The sequence below is a fragment of the Macrobrachium nipponense genome, chromosome 16, assembly GCF_015104395.2.
Source record: "Macrobrachium nipponense isolate FS-2020 chromosome 16, ASM1510439v2, whole genome shotgun sequence".
Lineage (NCBI taxonomy): Eukaryota > Metazoa > Arthropoda > Malacostraca > Decapoda > Palaemonidae > Macrobrachium > Macrobrachium nipponense.
In genome coordinates this window covers 62,075,050-62,085,049 of record NC_087209.1, presented here as the reverse complement: position 1 = coordinate 62,085,049, position 10,000 = coordinate 62,075,050, and the positions used below count along the sequence as shown (strand labels likewise).

Below are 10,000 nucleotides of genomic sequence, written 5' to 3'. Positions count from 1 at the left end.
TAGATTTTGTATTATTGATTATTATTATTATTATTATTATTATTATTATTATTATTATTATTATTATTGCTGTTACTGTCTCTGTTGGTTTAGATTATTATAATTAATAGTTCTTTTCATCATAGTTATGGCTTTCATTGTTATTTTATTGTTACCAATTTTTCCATGTATTACAGCACACTATATTTTTTTTTTGTTTTTTTTTTTTTTGCTTTTTTTTTTTTTGTTAACGAGTGTTTTCTCATGACAATAACTTGAGATAATATGTCCAAGAAGTCTTCTAGCAATCGAGTGATCCGTTATCTGTCAGCGTACCTCACGCGGCGCACTGTAAGCGTTATTGATGAATTTTTGCAGCGCCCCTTCAGCCCCTTGCTGCAACCCCTGTCATTCCTTTTAACTATACCGCCGTTCATTTTACTTTTCTTCCCTCAACCCTTTTTACTGTTAATCAATTTCCCTTTCAGCGTTGAATGGCCTTAAAGGTCTCAGCCATTGGCCTTTGGCCTAAATTCTATACTCGAATTTCAATCCTCATCCTTCGTATATTACCTAGGAAGTAATTCCAGAATATTGGTGCGAAAAGGAAGTATTCTCTAAGCCTCATTTTATATATATATTTATATATATATATATAGATATATATATAATATATATATATATTTATATATTTATATAAATATAACATATATATATATATATATATATATATATATATTTATATATATATATACTTATATACAAACCATGAAAATGACGGTAATATCAGTCATATTCTCAGCGCCCAACATCCGGGGAAGAAATCGGACGAATGGAACTCTCTCTCTCTCGCTCCAAGCGCCCTGCTCTCTCTCTTCTCTCTCTCTCTCTCTCTCTCGTCTCTCTCTCTCTCTCTCTCTCTCTCTCTCTCTCTCTCTCGTGTGGAAGAGAGGAGGAGGAGGAGGCGAGACAGAGAGAGAAAACACAATGCTGGCTTGATTTATGCAAACCATTTCCGGAAGCGAACAATGCTACTCATAGAAGAAGGTTTTGTATAAAGCTGATACAGAACTCGGCAATATTTCTTGTGTGTCTTTACTCTCCGCAAGTGATTGCGTCTGCTTTGTTCACGCCGGGTGGAGTGTCTGCGTTTGTGTTGTATATGTGCGTATATATACGATATATATATATATATATATATATATCTATTATATATATATATATATATATATATATATATATATATATATATATATATATATAGATAGATAGATTAGAGATATAGATAGATAGTAGATAGAATATTTCACACTTCGTGGAACGCAATAGCTGTATTCGGGTCACCTACGCATGAGTTTCTTTTATGTGCTAATAATATATATATATATATATATATATATATATATATATATATATATATATATATATATATATATATATATATATAAAATTCTATATACATTCATACTTGACACAGTTAACTATTACGTACATAACCCAACACTTTTCATTAAAAAAAAATCTAGTAACGGCCAGACATTTCATGCATAATTCTGAGATACATACATTAACAAAAGATCCAAACAAGAAAACAGTGTCAGTGTTGATTTATCCCCAACGCCTCAACGAGAACTAAATTCCTACTGGAATTTGGTATCCTTGGTAATCCTTCCGAACTGCCATAAGCACTTGAACGCCCAGTAATAGCCTTTCAGTTCTTTGGCTCCCACTGATTATGTTCCGGTGCCCCCCGCCCCCTCAACTGCAACAGTCCTCTGTTTTGGGAAACGATTCATACACCATTATGAAACAAAGACCTGTTCTGACGGTTAGCCAGTAACGACGGCGACTGTATTTGTTACTGGTGACTGAGAATATTGTATTTGTCAGGTTCTGCATTTTTGTCTTCTGTACTTCATGAAATGGCGTGAGGTGAATTTTGTTTTGTGAAGCTGAACATGGCAGGGAATATACTATTATTAATGATGCAATGGTGCGTAGTTAAAATTTTATATTCCGTGAAATGTAGATAATGAGGACCCGCTTCGGTAGAGCATTTTGAGTTCGATGAAATGATTAAACTTAGATCAATCGTTAGTTGTAAGGAATGGGAATTGTACAGTTCATTGCAAATGTATATATCGATTATATATTTACGTTACGTTAATTATTCATCCTCGTGATTAAAATTATTTTGTGGTTATTTACCAATTCCAAGATATGACTGATTGATTAAGGCTACTAAAAAATTGTTTTTAAACGTTGTGACGCCAGTTTTAGTAACCATGATCAATCAGTGAAATCTTGGAATTGCTAAATATCCACAGAATGATTTTACCACGAGGAGGCATAATTAACGCAATTCCAAGAAATAGATAATCACATATTTGCAATGAACTGTGCAATTCCCGCTCCTCACATCTAATGATTAAGTCGACTTAACCGTTAAAGAATTTAATTGAATATGAAATACTGTGTTGAAATGGTTCCTCATATCAACAATTAACCGCTTGTCGCGAAAATGGTCATATTATAACGTCGTGAATACTATTATTGTATTTCTTGAAGGGTTTTGATTCTATTTCGTGAAATATTGTGAAATACTGCGGACATCAACCCAAACAAAGAATGTCACAAAGAAAAGGGAGAGGAGAGGGGGGGTGGGGCGAATGTCGGCTGTTAGTTCAAACAACAGGGAACGTGCTACGGGTATCAAGTGTCGAGAGAAATCTCAATAAATGGACGACAATTGTGTATGAGGAAACTCTTGGCAGCACACTCCGGTTGCGGCTCTTAATTTTTGACATTTTGTTTTACTTTTATTTTAATTTTTTTTTTTTTTTTTTTTTGTGGTTGGGGGAGGTGTTCAGTTACAGCTTTGCAACAAAATGTATATTATACACACACACACACACACACACATATATCATATATATATATAATATATGGATATATATATATAATATATATACATATACATATACATATACATATACATATACATATATAGTATATGCACGCGCTCGACGTTCCAAATTCGCAATGCTGTGTGTGTGTGAGAGAGAGAGAGAGAGAGAGAGAGAGAGAGAGAGATACACATACGCACACAAATGCAACGTTCATAATTAGCAATGCTGTATGACTGAGAGAGAAATAGATATATACGCACACAAATGCAGCGTCCCAAATTGCTGCATGAGAGAGAGAGGACAGAGATGGAAGGAACGGAGAGAGAGAGAGAGAGAGAGAGAGAGCACAACGCCTTCTGAAGACTGTGCAGGCAGAGCAAAGAAATCGTCCATTTTCATAAGAGAGGCGAACCTCGCCAGCGCGAAAGTTACGGCTAAACTTTGGCCGGCGGTTTTGTGTTACACGTAAGCATATACTACATGCAAAGAATGATGTTCATTTTTTGCTTTCCGCAAGGCTATATAAAGTTTCCTCTCTCTCTCTCTCTCTCTCTCTCTCTCTCTCTCTCTCTCTCGCGAACACCGTGCTCTGTTTGAATCCCTTTAGTTTTTCTGACTCCCTTAGCAAACTCTCTCTCTCTCTCTCTCTCTCTCTCTCTCTCTCTCTCCGGCGTCCGGGGAAACTGCTGACGTAAACGACGTGGTTAAGAAGGTCCGGGAAGCAGGGGAGAAATAAAGAATTTCCGAAACTTTGCATACACTTAAGTATGCACATCCTCTTGACCCAAAGGTTGTGCGTGCGCGCAAGCACACTCTCGCACACGCATACGCACACACACACACGTACATACATACAACTTCGCTTCAGGCTTTTTCTTTTTGCTGTATTTTCTTTATTTTATTTTGTGGAGCTCGACATAAGCAGTAAGAATGCTGTCAAATTTTCATATTTTTGCGTTTGTTGTTGTATATATATATATATATATATATATATATATATATATATATATATATATATATATATACATTATTGAAAGAAACATATACATGAAGAAGAGCTGTAAGAATAATCAGTGATTTATTTCCACCAATTCCAGAGTTTTTCCCTTTTTTTATTCCCTTTTCATTTTCGTTGCATCCCCTCTTCCTTCCTCCCTTTCTCTCTCGTCTTGCCTTTTTGCCGAGTCGCCTTGAGACGTTTCTTCCATTCTCTCAAATTCATATTCTCTCTCTCTCTCTCTCTCTCTCTCTCTCTCTCTCTCTTTCTCCCTTATCCATCATATCAGTCTGTATCTGTCTTTCCACCCCCCCCCCCAATTCCTTCAAGCTGTATCCCCCTCCATTGGCCTCCCCCCTCCCCCCTCCCTGTCCAGGGTGTATCCACTTCCATACCTTCCCCTATTTCCTTCAGACTGTGTCCTATTCCATGCCTTCCCATCTCCCTTCAGGCTGAATCCCCTTCTATATTCCCCTCTCCCTTCAGGGTGTATCCACTCCATACTCCCCCTACCCCCTTCAGGGTATACCATGCCACATACCCCTCGCCTGATGCCATAACTGACCCTCTTCACTCCCCTCCCCTTAGAGCTTAGAGTATATCGTGTCTCCCCCTTCCCCTCGTTTTGTATCCCGTCTCTACCCACCAACTTGTATCCCTTGACCCTCCAACTACTCCGTTCTCCTCGAGGGAGTTGAGGCCAACTCCGGCCAACTTTTTTTTGCTTCTTGAAAAGTTGGCGGACGTAATTCCACGAAGAGAAACAAAAATTGTGTTTATACCTTCGTTGATAAAGTACTTTTTGAATTACTCTTGTTAGCGCGGTGTTCGAGAAGGGGAAAGCGAGAGAGAGAGAGAGAGAGAGAGAGAGAGAGAGAGAGAGAGAGAGAGAGAGAGAGAGAGGCTTAGGGTGTGGTTCTGAAATTATTTGTTTGCTTTTAAAATGTGAACTTCCTGTTAGGATAATGATGTAGTTTAGGATTTTATCGTCTTGTCTGTTATTGTAGAATGGAGACGATGTACGATGTACATAATAGCATTGTTTCCTAATCGTTTAAGAAACTACTACTTAAATAAAAAATAGTTATTTTAACATAAATCACTTTCTCGCGATGAAAGCAAAATCACCTCTACAGTGAAGGGACAACCTGACTTTTATTATTGAAATGATGGTAAAGAAGAACACTAAAAATGGCAAAAACTGACACTTGCTTTGATAGACTTGACCGAACAGAAATATTTATTTATTGATCTGTCTCTCCCAAGTTATTTTCTTGCATGGCACACTGTAGACGGTACTTTCGGTTCAGAGGCCCCAGCTGCGATGCTTTCTGCCTTTTTAAAATCTTTAGTCATGGTCTTTGATGTCTTCTGCCTTGCCTGTCCAACTTCTTTAACTTGCCCCTGCCTTAATATATATATATATATATATATATATATATATATATAATATATATATATATATATACTATATATATATATATATATATATATATACCATATATATATATATATATATATATATATATATATATATATGAGGAGGCTGTTGGGAGCGGCAGCTTAATACTCATATCAAACCCTCTTTAATATGTAATATTATCACTGTTGTTATTATTATTATTATTATTATTATTATTATTAGTATTATTATTATTATTATTATAATATTATAGTTTTCAATACCACTGCAATTATTTGATCTTGAAGGATTTTGGGAGGCAAAAAAAAATTAAGGGGGGATTAGATGGGGAAGGGGGAGGGGCTGGTCCAGTACCGATTTTCGGCGCTAGTGTCGTTTGAACGCTGATCGGATTTTCTGTGACTCTCGTCGCGTGGTAATGCGTTTTAGCGCTTAGCAAACGCTTTTACCATTTTGAATGGTAAGTTCTTTCAGCCCCACCGCTATTTTTTATTGGGGAGGGGTGTCCTCCGAAAAGTGCTGTGTTGTGTTTCCCGTTGCTACTGCAATGATAACTTTCTCTCTCTCTCTCTCTCTCTCTCTCTCTTAAAACACATCTCATTGCGGGAACATCTTTACATGCAAGATATGTGACTCGTGGAATAAACTGCCACCAGAAGTTGTAAATAGCAACACAGTGTGGAAGAGTTTCAAAAAAAAGCTAGACTAAATCATTAGGACACTGTGAATGAACAGTAAAACCTGCTCCTACAGATAAGTGAGCCCACGATGTCTCCTCGGATGGACTAACAAGTCTCTCTGTAAGACACCGTCTTCATTTGATTCAACTCCCCCTGCGTCTCTCTGTAAGACACCATCCTTATTTGAATTCTCTCTCTCTCTCTCTCTCTCTCTCTCTCTTTACAACATCGTCCTCTGTTGTTTGAATCCATTTACTTCCTCTCTCTATCTCTCCTTCTCTCGCTGTAAAACACCGTCCTCATTTGAATCCATTCTCTCTCTCTCTCTCTCTTTAAAACAACGTCCTCTATTAAATCCATTTACTTCCTCTCTCTCTGTAAAACACCGTCCTCATTTGAATCCATTCTCTCTCTCTCTCTCTCTCTCTCTCTCTCTCTCTTTTCTGTTGGTGGACAGCCGCTTGTCAGTCCGGAAGCGTATTTTGAGAAGGCTAGTCTTCGCACCTGGCTGATTCTGCATACGCTGTTTTGTCTCAAGAGTATGTGAATCATTCGTCTGGTTTGGCGTTGTCTGCGTTAGATCCTTTTTAGATTTCGCAAAATTTCATTTTCATTTTGGGAAATTAAATATTTGTTAAAAGCAAATATGTCTGGTTAGGTTTTGTTTGCTCTAGTCTTTTTTTTATTTTTCAAAATTTCATTTTCTTTTTGGGAAATGAAATATTTATTAAAAGAAAATGTATGTCTGGTTAGGTTTTGTCTGCTATAGATTTTGTTTAAGATTTTACAGAGTTTCATTTTTCTTTTGGGAAATGAAATATTTGTACAAAAATTTTTTGACTGATTAGACATTCTCTGCTTTAGATGCTTTTCAGATTATGCAAAGTTTCATTTCCCTTTTGAGAAGTGAAATATCTGTAAAATAAATGCTTTTTGAATTTTTTGGGGTTTAATTTTCCCTTTTCGGGGTGATGAGGGGAGGTGGAGATGGGCCTTAGGCCTTATTATTTTACAATATATTTGTTGAAAAACATTCGTCTGGTTTTGTATTGTTTACCGAAGATTTTTTTTTTACATTTTTCAAAATTTAATTTTCCTTTTTGAGTGCATGAGGGGAGGTGGGAATGGAGTTAAGGCCTTAGTCTATTACTGAATATTTGTTAAACAAACAAACAAGCAAACAAACAAAAACAAGAACAAAAATTCATCTGGTTTTGTATTACCTCCTCTAGATACTTTTTAGATTTTTCTAAGTTTCACTCAAGTAGAAAGGGGGATAAGAGTTGAGGCCTAAGCATCTCACTAAATATTTGCTAAATAAAGGAGCTTAAAATTAGTTTAGGCTGTTAGAGTAGAAAGATAGGGATAGACTTCAGCGCCTCAATGACGTGGTTGTTATGGTGTTGACGTCCCACCTCTGTGGTCGCGAGTTCGATTCTCGGCCATTCCGTTGAGGAGGGAGAGATGTGTATTTCTGGTGATAGAAGTTCGCTCTCGACGTGGTTCGGAAGACTCGTAAAGCCGTTGGTCCCGTTGCTGAATAACCACTGGTTCCATGCAACGTAAAAACACCATACAAACAAACAAACAAACAAAGGAATAGACTTCATACATAGGGAAATGAATATAATCGATCTTGTTTTAGGTAAAATAAGGCTTAATTTAAGTTCTGATTTTGACATACTGAACGCTTGCGTTTCAGTAGTAAACGCATTTTCATATTAGAATAATGGATAAGTTTATGGAATATTTTGATAGTTATGTGGCAGAAATTTTGGATTTATATATACTACATACATACATACATACATATATATATATATATATATATATATATGTGTGTGTGTGTGTGTGTGTGTGTGTATGTGTGTGTGTGTGTGTGTGCGTGTGTGTGTGTGTGTAGGTACAATGCAACTGAAACTTGCCATCTTCCGGATAATATTTACCTGTACTATCCATTCTGAGAACCAGAATTATGCAAGATATAATAGATTAATTATAATAATGTAAAAATTTTCTTATCACTCCCCCTTCTCTTCCTCCTCCTCCTCCACCCCCTCAAACCCCAACCCCACTGAAGTTCCGCGCCGATTCAGGAGCCGGACCTTTTAAGCAAAGATCGATGGAGATTTTCGCTAATGGATCCTTGTAGATCGCTTCCTAGTCCGGTAAACATTTAGCATTGGAAATCTTTGATAAACCTCTTAGTTAAGCCATCTCTCGTGTGTATGTCTGTATTATTGGATGACCTGCATTTAGGAATTCCTTTCTGAGGGCTTTTTTTTTATTGTTGGATGAGAATGGCGCTCATCTATGCAAGTGGAAGTATAGCATTATCCAGTATGCAGATTTGTTGAATGGTTATAAATGTATGTATATAAATATATTATATATTACTTACATACATACATACATATATATATATATATATATATATATATATATATATATATATATATATATGATGTTCTTTATAATATACAGATATATGTATATATGTGAAATATATACATATATATATATATACATACATACATACACTTAGTCTGTGCTAATTAGCAGTAAGCCGTTACTAAACTTTAGTATTTAATTCCTTCTTCCGTGTTTCCTGAATCTTACAACCTCCTCCACCCCCATCGAATCTTCCCTGGTTAAATTCTCCCACCCACTTTTTTCCTACCCCATTTTTCCCAGCTCTCTGCGGGCTTGGGCAAGTGACGCTCAGCAACTTCAAGAGTTTTTCCCAGAACCGAGAATGTATGTTTCAAGAGTCAATACGTCTGAGTTATTCTTTATTGTGATAACCCCGTAGGGGGCATAGTGCCGACAGCGCACCTGACGGGGTGCACTGTAGGCATTAATAAAGGTTCTTTGCAGCGTCCCTTCGGCTCCTAGCTGCAACCCTTTTCATTCCTTTTACTGTACCTCCATTAATATTATCTTTCTTCATTCCTAACAATAATTTCGTAGTGCAACTGCGAGGTTTACCTCTTGTTAACCTTAGAAAACTATCTACTCTCTATTTCCTTTCCAGCGCTGAATGACCTCATAGCTCATAGTGCTTGGGTCTTTGGCCTAAATTCTATATGTTCCATTCCATCCCTTTATTGTGTTTAAAGTAGAATACGGAGCTAAACAATAGAGATTTTCCGGTACGGTTCTTTTCGTAAAAAATAATTAATTCGCCGGTTATGGGATGACCTAGTCACGACTCGTTGATTAGAACTAATTACTCTTATTAGCTCATGCATACTTGATTACCCATTTAGGACAATAACGGAGTGGTGGTTTTCAAAACACAGAAATATTTTTTTCCTATTTGTAAATAAAAACGTGTGATCAGAAAGATTTTTTTCAAGTAGCAAGTAGAGCTTATGAGATCAGGAGGGTTTTTTTTTCATTTGCCAATAGAACTTGTGTTGTTGGAAAGAATTTTTTTTCTATAAGGAAATAGAACTTGAGATCAGAAAGATTTTGTTTCTTTTGGCAAATATAATTTGTGATCAAAAAGATTTTTTCCATATGCAAAGCAGAACTTGTGTGACCAGAATTTTTTTATTTGCAAATATAACTTATGATCAGGAAGATTTCTTTATTTGCAAATAGAATATGTTTTTTTATTTGCAAATAAAATATGTTTTTATATTTGCCAATAGAAATGTGTGATCAGGAAGATTGTCTCTATTTGCACATAGAACTTGCGTGATCAGGAAGAGATTTTGCTATTTGCAAATAGAACTTGTGTGATCAGATTCCTCATTCTGTTTTATGAGAGAATTGATCTCCTTGCTTCTGAATAAGTTTATTTATGCTACTGTCATCATGATGGCTGGGTGGTCAAAGTCACTGCCTGTCGTTGTTTCTAAACCAAGCCACGGTTCGAATTCTGGCCGGTCTAGAAGCACCTAGCAATTGTAATTCCCTTCGGGTGTAAGTTATTCCCAGGGTATAGTGAATTCGATATTAAACAATGTTTGTGGCTTAATATTCGATTACTCTTATTATTATTAAT

General features: G+C 36.4%; 1 protein-coding gene across 4 annotated transcripts in view; it reads left to right on the top strand.

Annotated features, from left to right (window-relative positions):
- LOC135195770 (teneurin-m-like) overlaps nt 1-10,000 on the top strand; it is an 823,709-nt gene that overhangs the window by 710,708 nt on the left and 103,001 nt on the right. The gene's annotated exons all lie outside the window — the stretch shown is intronic.